This window comes from Pongo pygmaeus, chromosome 1, assembly GCF_028885625.2.
Source record: "Pongo pygmaeus isolate AG05252 chromosome 1, NHGRI_mPonPyg2-v2.0_pri, whole genome shotgun sequence".
NCBI lineage: Eukaryota > Metazoa > Chordata > Mammalia > Primates > Hominidae > Pongo > Pongo pygmaeus.
This window is the reverse complement of record NC_072373.2, coordinates 137,171,241-137,193,636: the sequence shown is the minus strand read 5'-3', so window position 1 is coordinate 137,193,636 and position 22,396 is coordinate 137,171,241. Positions and strand designations below refer to the sequence as shown.

The 22,396-nt window shown below is 38.4% G+C and overlaps 1 protein-coding gene and 1 pseudogene across 2 annotated transcripts in view; one reads left to right on the top strand and one right to left on the bottom strand.

Annotated features, from left to right (window-relative positions):
• DIPK1A (divergent protein kinase domain 1A) overlaps positions 1-22,396 on the bottom strand; it is a 121,228-nt gene that overhangs the window by 66,006 nt on the left and 32,826 nt on the right. The gene's annotated exons all lie outside the window — the stretch shown is intronic.
• On the top strand, positions 20,345-20,984 carry LOC129012411 (meiotic nuclear division protein 1 homolog; annotated as a pseudogene).

Below are 22,396 nucleotides of genomic sequence, written 5' to 3'. Positions count from 1 at the left end.
TATGTAAACTTTTGAGACTGGCTTTTTTCAGCAAGCATAATTCCCTGGAGATTCATTCAAGTTGTTGTATGCTATGGTCTGAGTGTCTGTGTCCCCCTCAAAATTAACGTTAAAACCTAATGTCCATTGTAATTGTATGAGGAAGTGAGTTTTGGGGAGGTGACTAAAACATGGGGGCAGAGCCCTCATTAATTGGATTAATGCTCTTATAACAGAGGCCCCAGAAAGCTGTCTTGTTCCTTCCACCCTGTGGGAACACATCTAGAAGGTACCATTTTATGAGCCAGGAAATGGATTTTCACTAGACATTGAATCTGCAGGTACCTTGTTCTTGAACTTCCCAGCCTCTAAAACTTTGAGAAATAAATTTCTGTTGTTTATATGAGCCGCCCAATTTACGGTACTTTGTTATAGCAGCCTGAAGAGACTAAGACATTACACGTATCAACAGTTCCTTGCATGGTATTGTTAAATAGTATTCCATATTATATACATACCATAGTTTGTTTAACCTACTGAAGGACATCTGAGCTGATTCCACTTTTGGGGTATTACAAATTAAGCTACTATGCATATTTATATAAAGGCTTTTATGTTAAATTTTCATTTCTCTGGAATAAATGCTCAGGAGTGTAATTGCTGGGTCATATGAAAGTTACATGTTTAGGCCTCATGCCTGTAATCCCAGCACTTTGGGAGGCCTAGGCGGGTAGATCACTTGAGGTCAGGAGTTCGAGACCAGCCTGGCCAACATGGTGAAACCTCATCTCTACTAAAAATACAAAAAAAATTAGCTGGGCGTGGTGGCAGGTGCCTGTAATCCCAGCTACTTGGGAGGCTAAGGCACGAGAATCACTTGAACCCGGGAGGCAGAGGTTGCAGTGAGCTAAGATTGCGCCACTGCACTCCAGCCTGGGTGACAGAGCAGGACTCCGTCTCAAAAAAAAAAAAAAGGGTACCTTTAGTTTTTAAAGAAACTGCCAAACTATTTTGCAGAGTAGTTATACCATTTTATACTCTCAACAGCAATGTATGAGTGATCCAGTTTCTCCACATCCTTACCAACATTTGTTGTCATTGGTTTCAATTTGTTTTAATCACAACACTACACATTTTAAAAATAAGGAATGAAATGTATCGATATAAGGATACTTATTAGGAAGAGCACTGGACTTGGGACGAGAATGTTTAAGTTGCTGCCCCATCCCCAGCACTTACTAACACAGACTAACTTAACACTAAAGTTGTGATAGGTTCGTGGGTGTTAGTTTTTTATATGATTCATAACTTACAAATAGTATATTCATAATTTACAAATAATATATATAACATATATGCCAAACATTAATGTAATTTTAAAAGAAGATCTCTCATTATAGGTCCAAAAAATCCCTTAGAACTAAAGGGGAAAATGCAGAGAACTAAAGTGTTATATGAAAATATAGGTGTAATTTTCAAAATACTATAGAATGTTAGATACCTATAAAAAATATTAGATCACTTTCAAGTCCCCCATACTCTCTTATCCAAGGCTTGATGAGTCCAAAGATCTAGAGCTTAGAGTCCAACATTCTCACTCAAATTTTCTCCAAAACCCAAGTGGTTATAAAAAACTAAAAGTCAGAGGCCAGATTTAATAATCTAAAATATGCACTTTTTTTCCCTGATGTAGCTATACCTAATACATTAGACTACCAGCCACAACATCATGTATCTATATATATAAGCCATAGAGGCCAGGCACAGTGGCTCACGCCTACAATCCCAGCACTTTGGGAGGGCGAGGAAGGAGGATCGCTTGAGTCCAGGAGTTTGAGACCAGCCTGTGCAACACAGCAAGACCCTGTCTCTATGAAATTAAAAAAAAAAAAATTAGCTAGGCATGGTGGCATGCACCTGTATACCCAGGTACTCAGGAAGCTAAGGCAGGAGAATTGCTTGAACCCAGGAGGTCGGGGCTGCAGTGAGCAGCCTGAGTGACAGAGTAAGACCAAGAAAAAGAAAAAGAGAAAAAAAAAAAAGATAACAGAGTTAATCAGGCCATTATTTACAGCTATCTTATTCATGCCAAAACATGTTGGCTTCCTTTTTTAAAATCAAGTCACCAAGATGAGCTGTTAGCTTTCTAATTGCAGGATAAAATTCGATATTAAATGACTACAATACTGCAGTTTACACAATTTATTCCCAAGCTACTGATTGTTTCAACCCCAGGTCAGTCACCTAAGTTGACAGCAGCCCTGTATGTTTGCTCTAGTACTTTACAAATTATCATTCTTTTATACCATGATGTGAAAAAAAAAGGGGGGGGAAATACTGGTCTATTCATTTGTCTACCTAGTTGGAGAACATTTCTGCTTTGAGAAGACAGATTCTCAGTCAATAAATAAAAGATGGCAAAAATATCCATTTTATCTTCCCTATTATTGGCTCCTTCTGTATTAATTAGGGTGAAAATAGAGTTCTTTGCATGTTCCATGACACATTCTTTATAAGCAAATTAAATAATCTCTAAAGTTCCTTCTTGCTCCATGAGCTGTAACTGAATTATTTTATTGAACTGACACACAGAGGGCAGCAGTAAGTAATATACTATATATGATGTGTTATGTGCCTGGGGGCCTTAGCCAACTTCTCTGCCTCATAGCTCTCCCTCTAGCAAAGCTTTTTATTTTGGCCCTCTCTGTCTGTCTCCTCTGATCTGTATCTTTCTTTCTCCTCCTGCCAGAGCTTTCTTCCCATTTTGTCAGACTTAGAAAATCAAGAATAGATCAATATTACCATTCTGGAAAAAGGTAAGCTAATCAGCAAGAAGTCCTTAAACCTAATGTATACACAAATGGGATGTCTTGCCATACACACTCCGAGGCATTCATTCAATCAAAGCACACAATATTTTGAAATCAAAGAAAATCAGTGAAATGATTATTAGAATATGCAGAGAATATAATATACATAGACACTCCATCACTGCAATTTCTTTTTCTCAGTTGTCTCTGTCTCTGACATCCAATTTGGGAAAGGAAAGGATCTAAGGGTATAGAAAAAGTTAGGAGCAAAAGGCAATGGAGAAGAGAAACAGGTACCTAAAACAGTGCCTGACACATACTAGATTATCAGTAAATATCTCTCAGATGAATTGGATTAACGAGCATTAAAGGAAAGAACACATTTTAAAAATGTAACAGTGGGGAAAAAACCCCACAGTGTAAAACAATGGCTTGTTCTAGGTTGTCTTTGTATTATCAACATTTTAATTATTAATCACATGTGAAGTTCTTTTATATGAGCTTCCCCTTAAAGTGGAAATACGAAGACATCAGGGAGGCAACAAGGGAGTAAGGAAGAAGAAATACAGCAAAGGAGGTGAGGACAGGGAAGAGAGATCACACATAAGAAGTGGGCACCGGCCAGGCGCGGTGGCTTTCGCCTATAATCCCAGCACTTTGGGAGGCCGAGGTGGGTGATCACTTGCGGTCGAGAGTTCAAGACCAGCCTGGCCAACATGGTGAAACCCCGTCTCTACTAAAAATACAAAAATTAGCTGGGCACGGTGGTGAGCACCTGTAGTCCCAGCTACTTGGGAGACTGAGGCAGGAGAATTGCTTGAACCCAGGAGGTGGAGGTTGCAGTGAGCCAAGATTGTGCCACTGCACTCCAGCCTGGGCGACAGAGTGAGACTCCGTCTCAAAAAAAAAAAAAAAAAAGGAAGTAGGCACTTAGGGCTGGGCACGGTGGCTCACACCTGTAAGACCAGCACTTTGGGAGGCTGAGGTGGGGGGATTGCTTAAGGCCAGGAGTTTGAGACCAGCTTGGCCAACCTGGTGAAACCCCATCTCTACTAAAAATACAAAAAAATTAGCCAGGAGTGGTGGTGCACACCTATAATCCCAGCTACTCGGGAGGCTGAGGGACCAGAGTCTCTTGAGCCTGGGAGGTGGAGGTTGCAGTAAGCCAAGATGGCACCACTGCACTTCAGCCTGGGTGACACAGCGAGACTGTCAAAAAAAAAAAAAAAGAAAGGACACACACACACTTTCCTGTACTTCTAACCTCAGTGATCCTGGTGTTCAAGGTCCAGGTTTCCATTTTCCTTCTTTATCTTCCCTTGCTCTCATAGCCTGCAGCTACAACACAGCAATATCTGTAGATCTCTCTCCACTACCACACAATTCAGGACTAAGGAGGATAAAATGGCATGCCCTAAACATGTGAGTCCGTGTATTTAATATTTACAGACTTCAGATCCATGAGCAAGTAGTTTACTTGAAGAAAATGGAGGAAATTTATATGCACACATTTACAGTCTCTCTCTATAAAATATAATTAAAATATATACCATTACCAATCAATGAGAATAACAAAGGCAAGATGCAGTGTAGTAAAGGAAATAATACAGGAACTTCATTTTACATACAGTTAATGTATCTCATGGTAATTATCAGCTTTCCCTAATGATAGTGAGGACAATATCAGTAAGAATAGTTACCATCTATTCTTGGGTTTCCTATTTAACAAACACTGTGTTAAGAACTGGGAGGGGATGTCAAAAGATCATCTGGGAACTCTTCTTCATTGCTAGTTGGGATGTAAAATAGTGCAGCTACTTTGGAAAACATTTTGGCAGTTCCACAAAAAGGTAAACATAGGCTTACAACACGACCCAGCAATTTCATTCTTAGGTATATACTCAAAAGAACTAAAACTATATGTCCACACAAAAATCTGTACACAAATATTCATAGCAGCATTACTCATAATAGTCCCAAAACAGAAACAATCCAAATGTCTATCAAGTAGATAAACAAAATAAGGTATACCATACAATGGAGTATTATTTAACTATAAAAGGAAATGAAGTATTGATACATGCTACAACATGGATGAACCTTGAAAACGTTTTGCTAAGTACAAGAAGACAAGCACAAAAGGCCACATACTGTATGATTCCATTTACATGAAATGTCTAGAACAGGCAAATCCATAGAGACAGAAAGTAGATTAGTGGTTGTCAGAGGCTGGGGGAGGGAGCAATGGGGTATGATTGCTAATGGGTATTTTAATAATAATGTTCTAAAATTAGATAGTGGCAATGGTTGTAGAACTGTGAATATATTAAAAACTACTGAATTGTGTGCTTTAAAAGGGTTTTATAGTATATGAATTTTATTTCAATAAAGCTGTTATAAAAATGATGAGATTTGATCCTTTTTTTTTTTGAGACGGAGTTTCGCTGTTGTCACCCACCCAGGCTGGAGTGCAATGGCGCAATCTAGGCTCACTGCAACTTCTGCCTCCCAGGTTTGGGTGATTCTCCTGCCTCAGCCTTCCAAGTAGCTGGGATTACAGGTGCCTGCCACCATGCCCAGCTAATTTTCAGATGTTTAGTAGAGATGTGGTTTCACCATGTTGGCCAGGCTGGTCTCGAAGTCCTGACCTCAGGTGATCCACCTGCCTCGGCCTCCCAAAGTGCTGGGATTACAGGCATGAGCCACTGCACCTGGCCAATCCATCTTTTGTAATATGAATAAATCAATCAATACCACTTTCTAATTTTTCTTAACAATCTCTGAAAATGGAGTCTACAATCTTCCCCAGGAGGCCATTCCAGTATCATTTACCCTGAAAATGTTCATTTTTATAAGTCTCTAAGAAAGTAGAGGTTTCCTTATTTCCTACAATGTAATTATTTTGGTCCATGAGAAGAAAGGGGCTCAGATTCCAGAGTTCTTCCTTCTTTTTGCTGCAAAACTCTCAGAATAACGATAATCTAAATTAACTGACAATCTGAAACTCAAATTTTTTCCTATGTACTGGAAAAACATTCAATAAAATTTCAAAACTTCTCCATAATTCCAATATACTAGAACAGCTATTTTCATTATCCACTTTCCTTTCTAGTTGTCCACATGCAATTCATTTTATACACAGCTGTAATCAGTGTACATATAATTGTGTATTCTTTTCTCTTTGTACTGTAAACATTCAATGTTGTTAACATAGTTTTTATAATAGTCATTTTCAGTGTTGCAATAATATTCTAACTAGTTGATGTATCATTATTACCTAACTCTTCCCCCTATGTTGACTTTAAGGTTTTCTTTCCCCAACTTTTCTGCATCTAGACAAGGCTATATATAGATTTTTTAGATTTTCATTCTTTTGAATTATTTCCTTAAGTTGTTTCTCAAAAGTAGAGTTCTCAGGTCATACAGTATCAACATTTTTATGGCTTTTGCTTTCCAAATTATTATGAGTTTTTCAACACTATTTTGCACTACATCGTTAGTGGGGTGTGTGCGAGTATGTACACATATAGATAGATAGGTTCATTTAATAGACCTGAAATGGTAGAAAAGGCTGTATTCCTGATTTCATTTTTCAAAATTGAACCATCTTTACTTTCCAGTTACAAAAAGAGCAAATGCTCACTGTCAAACTTAAACAATTTATAAACCATATAAATAGAAAGTGAAAGGTTCCCCCATTCTTCTTTTGGAGGATTAAAACACACCTCCTCCTAAGTTTGAGTTTACATAAGTGTAAAATGTATTTACTGATCAAAGGCTCTGGGAAGGTATGCATAGAAACCCCCATGGTCTGCCAAAAGTCCACACTAGCTCAATGGAAGAAGAATACCCAACCAGAGAGCTGTGGGAATGGGAGGAACTAGTGGGGCAAGGAGAAGGTTTGGGTTCCTACATTCCATAAGGAAAAAGGCAGAGGCTGTGGTGGATTTTTGAGAATAAAGAGATGAAAGGAGAGGCTAAGATAGTCCCTGTGTAGTACGGACTGAGAGTAGTTTGGCAGAAACCCAGAGACCCATTTTATATAAACAATAAACAATCTCTAAGGCAAACTGAATATCTAAAGATACGAATAAAAATAGTGGAAAATAAGTGTTAACTAAAGACATAACACATAGGCTCCCATCCTTAGTAGAGAATAAGAAAATAAATGTATTTATTATAAAGAAAAATACATTTGTTTTTTGTTTATATTACAAGGCTTAAAGATGATTACTTGTTGATCTAGGTAAGGAGTCATTTCTTTTTTTTTCTGAGACAGAGTCTCACTCTGTCGCCCAGGCTGGAGTGCAATGGCGTGATCTCAGCTCAATGCAATCTCCACCTCCCAGGTTCAAGCAATTCTCCCACCTGAGCCTCTGGAGTAGCTGGGATTACAGGCATCCACCATCATGTCTGGCTAAGTTTTGTATTTCTGTAGAGACAGGGTTTCACCATGTTGGCAAGGCTGGTCTTGAACTCTTGACCTCAGGTGATCCACCTGCCTCGGCCTCCCAAAATGCTGGGATTACAGGCATGAGCCACTGTGCCTGGCCAAGAGCCATTTCTTTACTGTAAACTACAGAACATCAAGAAGTTTCTAATTTATAAGTACATTCCTCAATTTTGCATTTTCCATGCTCAGCTAGCTCTTATGGAACTTGTTTTTCTTAAGCCAAAAATCAGGTTGTCTCTTTCTAATTATGCACTCTCCTAATCATTCCTATAATTCCATCAAGATTGTGCTTATACCCCACCTTTACAATTTTGGTTGGCAGCAGTCTGTAGATTGCTTGGTAAGTGCTGTATCTAAACGAGCAGTCCCCAAACTTTTTGACACCAGGGACGGGTTTCGTGGAAGATGGTTTTTCAACAGATGGGGTGGGGAGTGGGGGTGAGGTGGGGGTATGTTTTTGGGATGAAACTGTTCTACCTCTGATCATCAGGCATTAGATTTTCATAAGGAGGGGGCAACCTAGATCCCTCGCATGTGCAGTTCACAACAGGGTTCCAGCTCCTGTGAGAATCTAATGCCACCGCTGATCTGACAGAAGGCGGAGCTCACACAGTAATGCTGCTGGCCCACCACTCACCTCCTGCTGTGCAGCCTGGTTCCTAACAAGCCATGGGCTGGTACTGGTCTGCAGCCTGGGAGTTGGGAACCCCTGCTCTAAACTGTCTGTGTGGATATATTCTGTATCCTCAACAAGACTATAAACTCCAGGGAGCATCTTCTTTTTTATTCTCGTCTACCTATACAATAAACACTAAAATATAGCTAGATGACCACAGAACTTTGTATAAAGCAATATATGGCTTCATGTTTGGATTATAAATATCATCAGCTATATTAGAGACCTTACCATTCTCTTAACTAAAAAGTCACCCAAACATAAAAGATTTTGGCACTTAAAATATTGCCTATTATCCTAGCTTCATCTCTCACCACCGCTTGCATCATCATTCTACTGAACTTAATGCTGCAACAATACCAAAGTACTCATTGTTTCTGGAAGACATGGTCCTTTCACTTCTCTAGGCCTATGCATATTCTCTTTCTTCTTTTGAAGTACCTTTCACTGACCTGAGCATGGAGAGGGTCTTTTCGCCCTTGATAACTCACTCAGAAGTCACCTCCTTCAGGATACCCCGTACCACCCTAAGAATTCTATCATGCTTTCCTCCGTGCTATCTCTATATCTGGAACACACTTTGATTGTTACTCTGAGTACACTATGCTATAATTAACCTCCTTATGTTTATTTACTCCATTAGATGCAAATCCAGGCTCAGTAAAAATTTATCCAGACAAAGATGAATGAGAAGGAAGAATAAAGAAATGGAGGGAGGGAGACCCAGGGAAGTTTCTTCTGCACGGGAACCATGTCTTACTCATTTCCATATATCTAAGGGACAAGGCAGTACTCAGGATACATGGGTGCTCATCAAAATGTTTGATAAATTGATTTGAAATCAATCTTAAAGGAAAAAGAACCACCTTGGCAGATAATTCTTATCAAATAGAAAACTGCCATTAATCAACATCATGTAATATTTCAGCCAAATCTATTGTGTTGTACACAAGTACATCACAGGCTCAACTTGAGACTCTATAGAACCTACTAACTGACAAGAACTAAGCTAAACATTCAGAATTCAAAGACGCATGAGACATGATACTTTCCCTCAATCAACTCATAGTTTAGATGGGGACTCAGGTAAGTAAAAAGATAATTACCATCTAATATGATAAAAACTATACCCAAGTGATAGGATTTGTCTGTGTCATCACCCAAATCTCACCTTGAATTGTAATAATCCCCATGTGTCAAGGGCATGGCCAGTGGAGATAAACGAATAATGGGGGCAGTTTCCCCTATACTGTTCTCATGGTAGTGAATAAGTCTCATGAGATCTGATGGTTTTATAAATGGGAGTTCCCCTACAAGCTCTCCTTGCCTGCCACCATGTAAGATGTGACTTTGCTCCTCCTTTGCCTTCCACCATGATTGTGAGACTTCTCCAGCCATGTGGAACTGTGAGTCAATTAAATCTCTTTCCTTATAAATTACCCAGTATCGAGTATGTCTTTATTAGCAGCGTGAGAAGGGACTAATACACCAGGACATGTTCAGAGTAACCACGGTACAAAGAAGAGATACATATCTAGCTGGAGGTGATACAGGCAGAGGGAATTCTGAAAGGACTTCTTGGAGAAGATAGTTTCTTAACTCAACCTTAGAAGATTAACAGTTGTTTTAACATGGTTGATTGGTGAGTTAGTCCATGAAGCAGGGAACACTTGTTCTGTGGCTCCAGCATCCTCCTAGGAAAAAACTCATTCTAAAGGAAAGCGAATCTAAGCACACAAGCTAGGGTAAACACAATGGGTTGGTACTGCAGAGGCAGGGCAATACATCGCTTGAACTAGACCAGCTGAAGAACCAAACCAAAGAACTGAGTCTCAGAGAACATTGGGTATCAGAGCATGGGGGTGGCAGTAGATTTTGCATAGGAGCCAGAGCGTAAGAGGAAGGAAAGGGGTGTGGGGCATGGTATCTCAGAGAAAAACATTCATGGAATACAGGCTGGGGGAAATGGCCACCCACAGAGTAGTCTAGAGAATTGTAGCCAAAGGCAAACTTGAGCTATCCCTGGGACTCCCTGGACTAGTTGGGGAAGGGATTGGAGGAAGCCGGTTTCCACAGTTAGGAGGGTAATGCAGAGCCAAAGAAATGCTACGTGCTGCTGTTACTGACAGTTTAGTATTTTTTTTTTTTAATCCCAAGTTGCTTTGTTCTAGGTTGTATAAGAAAAGTGTGAGACACAATTTCAGCCCTCAGAAATTAACAGCCCTCCTGTTTATTTCAGGAGTTTATAACTGTATTGAGAAAGCAATTGTGTTTTGGTTTTCAATTGCTATAGAAACACACTCAGGATGGACAAATTGTGAATGATGTCCCAGAAAAGGAGAGCCCAAAGGAGAGAACACAAAGATGACCATATCAGACCAAATCCAGAGGAAGTATGTAGAAAATGCAATGTGTTGTAAAAAATTTGACATAAGTATAAGGTAGCATATATAGGCTTACTAATTAGAAAGGAGAATTTGCTAGTCGGGAGTAAAAAAATAAGACAATTTGCTACATCCTAAGTGCTTTTGAGGACAGGAGGACGGTGGGACCTGAGGAACCTGGCTCAGTGGGAGAGCAACTGTGTGTCAGTCTTGGGCAGGACATCTCTGGAGTGGAAGTACTGTCTGGAGAAAGACCAGCTCCTTGGAGTTGGGCAGTAGGTAAGAACAGGATCCAAAGTGAAGGCTAAAAGTTTGATCCTGCCTCTATTTTCAAGTATCAAAGCAGGGTAGTCACTAAGTGAAAGCAAGTCGTCTATAAAAGGTACAAGGAAAGGGACCAGGAGTTCTATCCTCAGCCCTTGGCTCTCCACCTAAAGAACAATTACCTGGAAAGCCCTCAAGCTTGAAGGTCATCAGAATGTGCTCTAATTGTTTGCCTCAGATTGGAGGTTACTGCACAAAGAAATTAAGACCTCACATTTATTGTTTTTTTTTTTTCTGGTAGAGCAGTCACAAAGAACTTAATGTCTGTTTTTAAAATTTAAGAATTTTAAATCTAAAAAGGTTAGTGTTTTAAATGTTCCTTTTTACATTAAGTTAATACTACTGTTTAAATAATATTTATGTCTCTAGTTTAACTGTTTAATTAAAATCTTAATTGTTTTTGGCTTTCATTTCACTATTTTGTATGCCCTTTTCTTAGTTAACAGCATTTTAATCAATTTTCCTTTATCTATAGCTTTTTTTATTGAAAAATACATGCTCATTTCAAAAGTAGAAGATTTAAAAATCATGACAACTTAGTAGTCATTTAATTTTTTAACATTTGAAATATTTCTTTTCAGTTTTTTTGGAGAAATCTTTCTTTTTTTTTTTTAGCATTATTGTACTGTAATCTTATTTAATTGAACTTCTGGATCTTGTGGTAAATAATGCCTTAGGGAGAGGGTTTTCCAGACGAATTATTTGCGCCCAACTACACAATTTCGTCCGGGGAGAATAACTCATGAGGGAACTGTTTGCTTTTAAGTGTAATCCAGATGCCAACACGACACACATTTCTGCAGACTCATCCATGGACACGGTTCAATCAATGCGGTTTGCTAAGATGAGGATTCTAAGAACTCGGGAGGGCCCTATACTTGCTGGCAGTCCTCTGGAAGTCTGAAGGTGTTTAGTAATATAAATACTATTCTTAAGTTCATTTTGATTTGTCTTTCAGTAAATTAAAACTTTGTTCATTTGATTTAGTTCTCCAAGAAGGCTATGTGCACAGCATATTTTGAACCCTGGCATACATGAATGTCTGTAACCTTCGAGAATGAAACAAAATGCAGCCAGTACAACACTCTCTAGTCACAACCTTTTCCCCTGAAAACTTTGGCTCACAAGTTCTGGCACTGGTGCTGTAGAAAATTCTGTCATCCATAGCTACCATCTCCCTCACAGTTTTCATCTCCTTTCTTTTTTTCCTCTGCATTCTGAGAAAATTTCTCAAATGTGTTTTCCACATCATTGCTTCAGTACACCTCAGGGTGAATCCTGCTTTTAACACTGTCTTCAGTTTATATCTTCACTGCTATTGCATGTCCAGTTTACCTGCAGCTTTCCAGGCTTATTGTTCCCTTTTCATCTCAGCCTATTTGTTCCTTCTACTTTTTCTGTGTGTGTGTGTGTGTTTGTTTTTGTTTTTTTGAGATGGAGTCTCACTCTGTTGCCCAGGCTGGAGTGCAGTGGCGCGATCTCGGCTCACTGCAACCTCTGCCTCCTGGGTTCAAGTGATTCTCCTGCCTCAGCCTCCCGAGTAGCTGGGACTACAGGTGCCCACCACCACGCCTGGCTAATTTTTGTATTTTTAGTAGAGACGGGATTTCAACCATATTGGCCAGGCTGGTCTCAAACTCCTGACCTTGTTACTGCCTGCCTTGGCCTCCCAAAGTGCTAGGATTACAGGCATGAGCCATCTCACTCAGCCTGTTCCTTATACTTTTATACTTCAGTTCCACAGAGACTATATCTTCCTGAATCAACTAAGGATGCTAGAAAAGTTTCAAAATTTCTTACATTTCTATAATAAATAATTTTCAGAGAGTTGCTGTTCCTCTAAATCTTCATAATGATGTTCCCTTTGTTCTGAAAGTTTTATAAGTCCCATATTGCTATGTGATCTCTCATTTGAGGATGAGGAAAACATCTAGACCTGGTATTTGACAACAAACAGGTATATGAACCACCGCTGGCCCCATTCTGTCAACATATGTACTAGTGGAATCTTCTGCTCTAATCTACAGCTGCATAGTTGATGAGCATAACTTCTAATCTAATTCCCGGTGTCTTAACAGGCTTCCATCTGGGGCAGGTCTGCTAAACTCAAATCCAACCATCAGGCTTAGTGTTACACAGAAATGATGGAATATTTAGAAACAAAACAAAACAGAACAAAAACAAAACTACAATCTCCAGCGTATTACTTGAGACTCTTCTTGTTATTAGTCCATGGAAAATCTATCTCTAATTGGCTTCAACTGAAACAGAATTTAGGGACTCAAATAACATACCTCTCCATTTATTTACATCTTTTTAAATTTCTCTCAGCAGTATTTTATATTTTACAGTGTAGAGATGTGCATGTTTGTTAAATTTATTCTTAAGTATTTTTGATGCTATTAAAAGATAATTGGTTTTTAAATCTTATTTAAGTAAAAATACAGTTAATTTTTTATTGCCCTTGTATCTCAAGACTTTGTTAAATTTACTTATTTTTTATAGTAGTTTTAAAATTGATTCCTCAGGACATTCTACTATATAAATAATCTGAGAATAGAGAGCTTTTACTTCTTCCTTTTTAATCTTTTTTTTTTTTTTTTTTTTACTTCTCCTTGCCTTATTGCATTGGCAAGGATAGTCAGAAAAATGTTGAGTAGAAATTTTGAGAATGGTATCCTTGCCTGTGGAGCATCCAGTTCTGTCACTGTTCGGGGCGCCACTATGTAACCCACATGGATCAAGGGGAACTGAAAAAAGAGGGGGTGAATGCGGGAATAAAAGACAAAGACAAAATAGTATATTTGGAAGAAGGAGTCAGGGGGCACCTTGCCTCTAGTGGACAAGGGCCCTGAGCTCTACACAGCCCTCCGTATTTATTAGGCAAAAGAGATAGTGAGAAGGTGGGTGGAAGAAGGGGTCAGCTGCTCGGTCCAGAGTAGGCTTTCAAGACTGCATTCTTCGAACAACAGGCTCTAGATGTCACAGTAGATAACCTCGGTGCCAGGGAGTGATTGCGCCCAGCAAATCTTCTGTCAGCAGGAGCACTTGTGAGTTTGCTCATATCCTGCATTCATGATAAACAGTTTGCTATTTGATCATATAGCCTCCAGTGGAATGCTGAGTTGGTCACGTCCCGTGGGCCTTTGGCTCCCTGCACTTGCCTTGTTCCAGATATTAAAGGCATAGTCCTCAGGGGCTTATTATTAAGAATGATGTTAGCTGAAGGCATGTTGTAGACACCCTTTATCAGACTGATGAAACTATCTTCTAATTCCAGTTTGCTGGATTTTATTTAAGCCCCATGCTGATTTTGGTCAAATGCTTTTTCTGTGTCTATTGAGATGGCCACATTTCTTTTCCTTATCATTAATATGGTGGATTACATTTATTTATTTTCAAATACAAAATCAATCTTATATTCCTGGGATAAAACCCACTTGGTCATGTTCTATTAATCCTTTTATTTACAGCTGGATTCAATTTGTTACTATTTTGTTAAACAGCTTTATGTATGTTCATAAGAGATTTTTAACTTTTCATAATGTCTTTACTAGATTTTAGTATCTGAATTATACTAGCCTCACAAAATTAGTTGAGAAGTTATTTCTTCTTCATTTTCTGAAGATGTTTGTTAGATTTTACAGTCTCTTTCATAAATGTTTGAGAATTCACTTGTGATACTCTCTGGGCCTGAAGTTTTCTTTGTAGGAATGTTTTCTATCACAAAGAGAATTTCCTTGACACATAAAAGACTATTCAGTTTTTTGGGGTTTTTTTGTTTTTTGTTTTTATTTTTGAGACAGTCTCACTCTGCAACCCAGGCTGGAGTGCAGGGGCACGATCTCAGCTCACTGCAACCTCCGCCTCCCAGATTCAAGCAATTCTCCTGCCTCAGCCTCCCGAGTAGCTGGGATTACAGGCATGCACCACCACGCCTGGCTTATTTTTGTATTTTTAGTAGAGATGGGGGTTTCACCATGTTGGCCAGGCTGGTCTTGAACTTCTGACCTCGTGATCCACCCTCCTTGGCCTCCCAAAGTGTTGGGATTACAGGTGTGAGCCACCGTGCCCGGCCAAGACTATTCAGTTTTTAAATTTAATTTTGTGTCAGTTTTGAAAAGTTGCATTTTTCCAGGAATTTGTTTCATTGAAGGCATCAAATTTATTGGCGTAAAGTTGTTTTTAGAATTCAATTATCTTTTTGAAGTTTACAGATACATAATGATGCTCCTCCTTCATTATCAGTATTGGTATAATGAGCTTTTTCTAGGGGTTTTCAATTTTTTTGATCTTTTGAAAAAACCCATTTTGGTTTTGTTTATTGTCTCTGTTGTCTATTTTCTAATTAATTGATATCTGCTATTGTCTTTACTTTCTTCTTTCTTGGGTTTAATTTGCTTATTTTTTTCCAGCTTCTGGTAACTTAAATATTACATTTTAACATTTCTTCCTTTCTAATATGAACAATTAAAGCTATAAATTTCTCTGTAAGCAATGCTTTAACTGCATCCCAAAAATGCTAACACATTTTTTATTATCATTCAGTTCAAAATATTTTCAGAAATACACTATCTAATTTCTAAATCTTTGGGGATTTTCCAAATATCTTTTTGTTACTGACTTATAGCTTAATTCAACTGTAATCAGAAAACATACTCTGTTAGATCTCAATCTTCTAAAACTTATTAAGACTTGTTTCATGGCCCTGGATATGGTCTATCTTGGTAACAGTTCCATGGTACCTAAAAAGACTGTTTATTCTGTATTTGTTGGGTATTGGGTTCTATAAATATTAACTGGGGCAAGCTGGTTAACAGGGCTATTAAGATCTTCTATATCTGTACAGACTTTTGGCTTAGTTGTTCTACTAATTGCTCTAAAAGGGATATGAAAATCTCCAAGTATGACTGTGGACTTGAATCCTTTCTTCCATCTGTCAGTTTTATGGTTTATGTATTTTGAAGCTAATTAGGTATACATACATTTGGGATTATGTCTTTCTGATATATTGAGTTTTTAAAATTATAAAATGTCCCTGTTTATCTCTGGTAGTACTCCTTGAAGTCCATCTTTTCCATTATTAAAATATCTATTCTAACTCTCGAATTATTTGTTTACACGGTATATCCTTTCCCATCCTTTTACTTTGAAGCTTTGTATCTTTTGTTAAGTGCATGCCTTGTAGACAGCTTAAAGTTGGGCAATGCTTTTATCCTACTTGACAATCTCTGTCTTTTCATTTTAATGTTAAGTTGATTTACATTTGATTTGGCTGGATTCGGCTGGACTGGCCATTTTAGTGTTTTGCATTTGTCTCATCTGTTTGCTGTTTCTCTGTTCCTCTTTTGGGGTGAACCGAAAAAAAAATTTTAGTATTCTTATTGTCTTTTAAAAACAGCTTTATTGAAATATAACTCATGTACCATACAATTCACCCATTTAAAGTATAGAATTCAATGTTTTGTTGTTGTTGTTGTTTTGAGACAGGTCTTCCTTTGTTGCCTAGGATGGAGTACAGTGGTGATCACAGCCCCACAAGGTCACAGCCTTGACCTTCTGTGCACAAGTGATCCTCCCATCTCAGCTTCCCAAATAGCTGGGACTACAGGTGCATGCCACCATGCCAATTTTTCTTTTATTTATTTATTTATTTTTTTGCAGAGATGAGATCTTACTGTGTTGCCCAGGCTGGTCTCAAACTCCTGGGCTCAAGCAATTCTCCCACCTCAGCCTCCCCAAGTGCTGGGATTACAGGCATGAGCCTCTGCACCTGGCCCAATTCAATGTTTTAAAAAATATACTCATAGGGTTGTAAAAACATCATCACAATCAAATTATAGATCATTTTCATCCCCTTCAAAGAAACCCCGTACTCATTAGCTGTCCTTCCCCTCATTCCCCCAGCCCAAAGCAACTACGAATCAACTCTCTTTCTCTATAGATTTGCTTATTCTAGACATTTTATGTAAATGATATAATACAATATGTGGTCTTCCGTGACTGGCTTTTTTCACTTAACTTTTCAAGATTCATCCATGTTACAACATGAATCAGTACTTCGTTTCTTTTTATTGATGAACAATATCCCACTGTATGGATATACGACATTTTATTTTTCCATTCGTCAGCTGATGGACATTTGGATTGTTTCCACTTTTTTACTATTTTAAATAAGGCTGCTATGAACATCCATGTGTATGTTTTTCTGTGGATGTGGGTTTTCATTTCCATTGGGTATATATCTAGGAGTGGAACTGCTGGGTCTTATGTAACTCTACATTTAACTTCTTAAAAAACTACTAAACTATTTTACAAAGCAGCTGCAATATTGTACACTTCCACCAGCAGTGTATGATTTCCTATTTCTCCACATCCTTGTGAACACTTGTTATTGTTCTATCTTTTTTATTATAGCCATCCTAGTGGATGTAAACTAGTATTCTGTGGGCCTCTATTGTCCTTTGCTGAACTCTTTGCATTTTTGTTTTACTGGTTGCTTTAGAAATTAAAATATACATCCATAACTAATACAATCTACTTAGAGTTAATGCTGTACTACTAAACACTAAATATAGATATCTTGTAACAGCATTATTCTATTTATCCCAATCCTTTGTGCTACTGTTATAAACGCTACAATACAGTGCTTTAATTTTTCTTTAACCATTAATATGTCTTTTGAAGAAATTAAGAAAATAATCTACAGTCTTTCAAATTTATTCACTGATTTGCCATTTCTATTGATCTTCATTCATTTCTGAAGATATGAGTTACCAGTTAGTGTCATTTCCAGTGTTATTTCTAGTATTAGTTCTTCAGCCTGAAGTACTTATTTTAGCATTTCTTACATTACAGGTCTGCTGGTGAATTCTTGTTTTTATCCGAAAAATGTCTTCAGTTAATCTCCATTCCTGAAGACTAGTTTTTCTGGATATGAAATTCTAGAGGCTGGGTATGGTGGCACATGCCTGTAATCCCAGCACTTTGTAAGGCCAAGGTGGGCAGATCGCTTGAGCTCAGGGGTTTGAGACTAGCCTGGCCAACATGGCAAAACCCCGACTCTACTAAAAATACAAAAATCAGCTGGGTGTGGTGGCACATGCCTGTAATCCCAGCTACTCAGGAGGCTGAGGCAGGATAATTGCTCGAACCTGGGAGACAGAGGTTGCAGTGAGCCAAAACCGCACCACTGAACTCCAGCCTGGGCAACAGAGTGAGACTCCATCTCAAAGAAAAAAAAAAGGAAAAAAGAAAAAATTTCTCTTTCTCTGTTTGAGGTTTCCTACTTGTTTAATTACATATTTTCTTTCAGAGTCCTTAAGCATATTTATAATGACTGCTTTAATATCTTTGACTTCGAATATGAACACTTGGTCATCTTGAAGATATTTTGTTATTGACTACTTTCTCTTGAACATGGTTACATTTTCCTGTTTCTTCACATGTGTAGTGATTTTTGGATTGGTTATTACACATTATGTATAATATGTTGTCATGACTCTAGATTCTGTAACATTCCTCTGAAGATGGATCTTTGTTCTAGCAGGCGGTTAATTTGGTGAGACTCAATTTCCAAATTCTGTCTCTCCTGCCATCAGCATCTGCTGAAAGCTCCTCTCCGTTCTTTTAGCTTCCAGGTGCTGCTTTTTCATTGCATTTCCTGGGCCTCCCCACACATATGAAGGAGTTGGGCAGATGTTAAATACAGGTTTGGGGACTAATCTTTCTGCATCTCCTCCCCTTCCAAGATTTTTTGCCTAAGTTTCTGGCTGCTCTACTAGTCCTGAGCCCTGTTATCTAAGATTTCTGCCTCTGGAGCCAGGCACAGACTGGGGAGTACCTTCAGGGGCAAGTTCCTTCCTTTCAGATTGAGTTTATCTTTTCTTTCACTTCCTTTCCAGTGCCTTTAAATAGCTGTTTAAAATATATAAATACATATATGTAATTTTTAAATCTACATTTCAATAATCTTTGTCTGTGGGAGGTTAGTGTGAGTAATCTATTATGTCATCACCAGCAGCTGAAATAATCAATGTTGTTTTGATTCAGTGTCTCACACTGGGTGAATTTTTTTGATTCTTCATCCACCTTCCAGAGGTTCATCTTCATCCTCGCTGACTTTCCAAGTTGTCACAAGATGGAACCAGCAGCTTTCAGAGCTACATGCTTCCATCTTCAAAACCAGAGAAGGAAGAAAGAGTCAAACCAACAAACGTGGTCCTGGGCTTCACTCCAACTAAATAAATTTTTAGAAAACATAACCACCCTTGAACCAAGCACTGTGGCCAGTAGAATGCTATGAGCTGACTGGCTTAGGCTTGGGTCACTGGTCATCTTCTCCCTCTAGCCTTATTCCTTGTTTCTGACTCCCTGAAGGCCTACAACCCCACTTACAGGTCCCTGTTGCTTTTGTAAGCCAGGGGAGTGATGCTGTTGAATACTCTTCCTCAAAGGCAGCATGGCCTTTTGTGGCTCCCAATTTTAAATACACAGGTCAATTGCAATTCTCTGACTCTCAGAAGCCTGAAGTCTTTTCTCCTCACCTCATATAGCCCTTAAAACTATGGTTCCCACTCCCCATTGGCCATTTTGGCTTTAGCTCTCTTTCATATCTGGATTTGAGTTTCCTTGTCATTTCTGGTATCTGGAGATTTCCTTTGCTTGCTTTCAAACTTAATTAGGTAGTAATAAAAAAAAAACTGAGAAAGGGAGGTTATATTTTATCCAGCATTTCTATGTATTTGCAGAAGACAAAAAGAGGAATCTTCTCACATTAACTAAATCCACCATCAGTAACTTTCCTTAGCCTTCAGGATATAGAACCAATTCTAATTCATTTAACACAGAGGGCCCCTCATGGTATTATTTACCCTCTTAGTTTCATGACCTGAATACCCCCAAATGCAATCTTTTCTTTTGCGAAGGAAAGAACTTTTTGTAATTCTCTGTTCATGCCACGCTGTTTCTTCTTTCTATGCCTTTTCTGATACTGTTTACTCTATATAGAATATTATCTCCTCAAGGTGCCCATGACCTCACACACAAATTTTTATCTAGTCAACTGATATTCATTCTAAAAGTCTCCAATAAACATGGCTTCTTAAAAGCCTTTTCTGTCTCTCCCTCCCCTATACCAACTAAGACTAAGATGGTCCCTTCCTGGGGTCCTGTAACACTCTACACACTTCTGAAATACAAATATCACTCCAATTGTTGACTTACTTTTCCCACTAGACTACACTCCTTGAAAGAAATATGTCTTATGTAATTGATTACTTCTAGTACTTCATTCTTTGCTTGGCACATACTAGATATTTGACAAATGTTTGTTGAATGAATGGAGAGACAGATTCTTTTTCCTTATTTTTTTAAATTAATAGATTTATTCTTTAGAGCATTTTTTTTTTGGTTTACAGAAAAACTGAACAGAAAGTACAAAGTTCTCATATAATTGGCAAAACCTGGAAGTAACCAAGATGTCCTTCAGTAGGTGGATGATACGTAAGCTGTGGTACATCAGACAATGGACAATTATTTAGCAACAAAAAGAAATGAGCTGGCCCCTCACCCCATGTGCAGACCCCACCATTCGAAGGCCTGGTGCCCACACCATATTAAAGAAAAAAGGACTGAGTGCAGAAGAAAAGAGAGCCTGCATGATGGAAACATTTTTTAAAACAAAAGATGTATTTCAATTAAAAGACATGGAGAAGGCCAGGTGTGGTGGATCATGCTTGTAATAGTAGCACTTTGGGAGGTTGATGCAGGAGGACTGCTTGAGGCCAGGAGTTCAAGATCAACCTGGCCAACGTAGCGAGACGCCATCTCTTGAAAAGAAAAAAAAAGACATGGAGAAGACTGCTCCCAAAGAGAAAGGCATTACTGCTGTGTTAGTAAAAGAAAAAAGTCCTTCAAAGTTTAGTTGATAATGATATGGTTGACTGTGAGAGAACTGGAACTTCTAATTATTATCAGTCTTTTCCAAGTAAAATTCTTCATGCAAGAACATGTAAATTGGAGGTTCTGAAATCTCAGTTGTTTCAGGGAAGCCAAAAGCATGCAAACTTACAGAAAAGCATCAGAAAAACTAAAATTGGCCAACATGAGATGAAGGAGTGAACCATGTTAGCCAAAGAGCATTCTTCACTCTGGGATCAAAGGCAGAAGTTGAAAAATGCAAATAATGTGACCCGCAAGTTGTTGAAGAAATACATCAGGCAAATAAAGTACTTGCTAACAGAGAGACTGATAACACATTTGCAATAAAATCTTGGGCCAAAAGAAAATTTGGGTTTGAAGAAAATAAAATTGATAAAACTTTTGAAATTCCAGAAGACTCTGACTACATAGATTAAAATATACCATGGTGGTAAAGAATCTACGAGCTCGCAAATATGTAAATTTTTAAATATTATCCAACTAGGCCGGGCACAGTGGCTCATGCCTGTAATCCCAGCACTTTGGGAGGCCGAGGCGGGCAGATCACTTGAGGTCAGGAGTTCGAGACCAGTCTGGCCAACGTGGTGAAACCCCATCTCTATCAAACATACAAAAATTAGCCAGGTGTGGTGGCACATGCCTGTAGTCCCAGCTACTCAGGAGGCTGAGGCAGGATAATCACTTAAATCTGCGAGGCAGAGGTTGCAGTGAGCTGAGATCACGCCACTGCACTCCAACCTGGCCAGCGAGACTCTGTCTCAAAAAAAAATTTAAAAATTTAAAAAATCTTATCCAACTAAATGTACTGAATTGTCTTTTACCTATAACAGTGTTTATTATTTTATTAAAGTATAAAATGTAAAAAAGAGAAAGAAATGAACCATCAAGCCATGAAAAGATGTAGAGAAATCTTAAATGTGTATTCCTTTTGTAGTCATTTTAAGATTTTAGAAAATTATTTGTCAGACATACCCTACCTGATTAAATGTGTATTCCTAAGTGAAAGAAGCCGATCTGAAAAGGCTACATACATACTGTGGAATTCCAACTATATAATATTCCAGAAAAGACAATGGTAAAAACATCAGTGGTTGCTAGGCGTTGGAGGGATGAACAGGTGGAGCACCGAGGATTTTTAGGGCAGTGAAACTACCCTGATTGATAAGATAATGGTGGACACACGCCATTATACACTTGTCAAAACCCAAAGAATGTACATCAAGAGTAAACCCTAATGTAAACTAAGGGCTTCAGGAGATAATGATGTGTCAATGTAGGTTTGTCAATTGTAACATATGTACCACTCTGGTGAGGGATGTTGATAGTGGGGGAGGCTGTACATGTGTGGGGCAGGGGGGTATATGACAATGCTCTGCTTAATTTTGCCGCAAATTTTAAATTGCTCTAAAAATTAAAGTATATTTTTTAAAATATGAAAGAGCTAAACATACATCTCAAGAAGAAGAAAAGGAACAGAAAAACAAACAAAAACCCCCAAAACCCAAGAAGTAGAAGGAAAGAAATAATAAAGACAGAAACTAATGAAACAGAACATAACTTAAAATAAAAATCAACAAAACTAAAACTTTGTTCCTTTGAAAAGTTCTAAAAAGAAATTGAAAAGGTGAATAGTTTCTATACCTAAAAACTACAGAAGGAAGAAGTATCAGGGAGGCAGGCATAGTCAATAGTATATAATGCCATAACAAAGTGAAGTACAATTCATATTGAAAACTGCCCAGTGGGGTGGTTCCCATCTATAATCTCAACACTTTGGGAGGCCAAGGCAGGAAGATTGCTTGAGGCCAGGAGTTTGAGACCAGCCTGG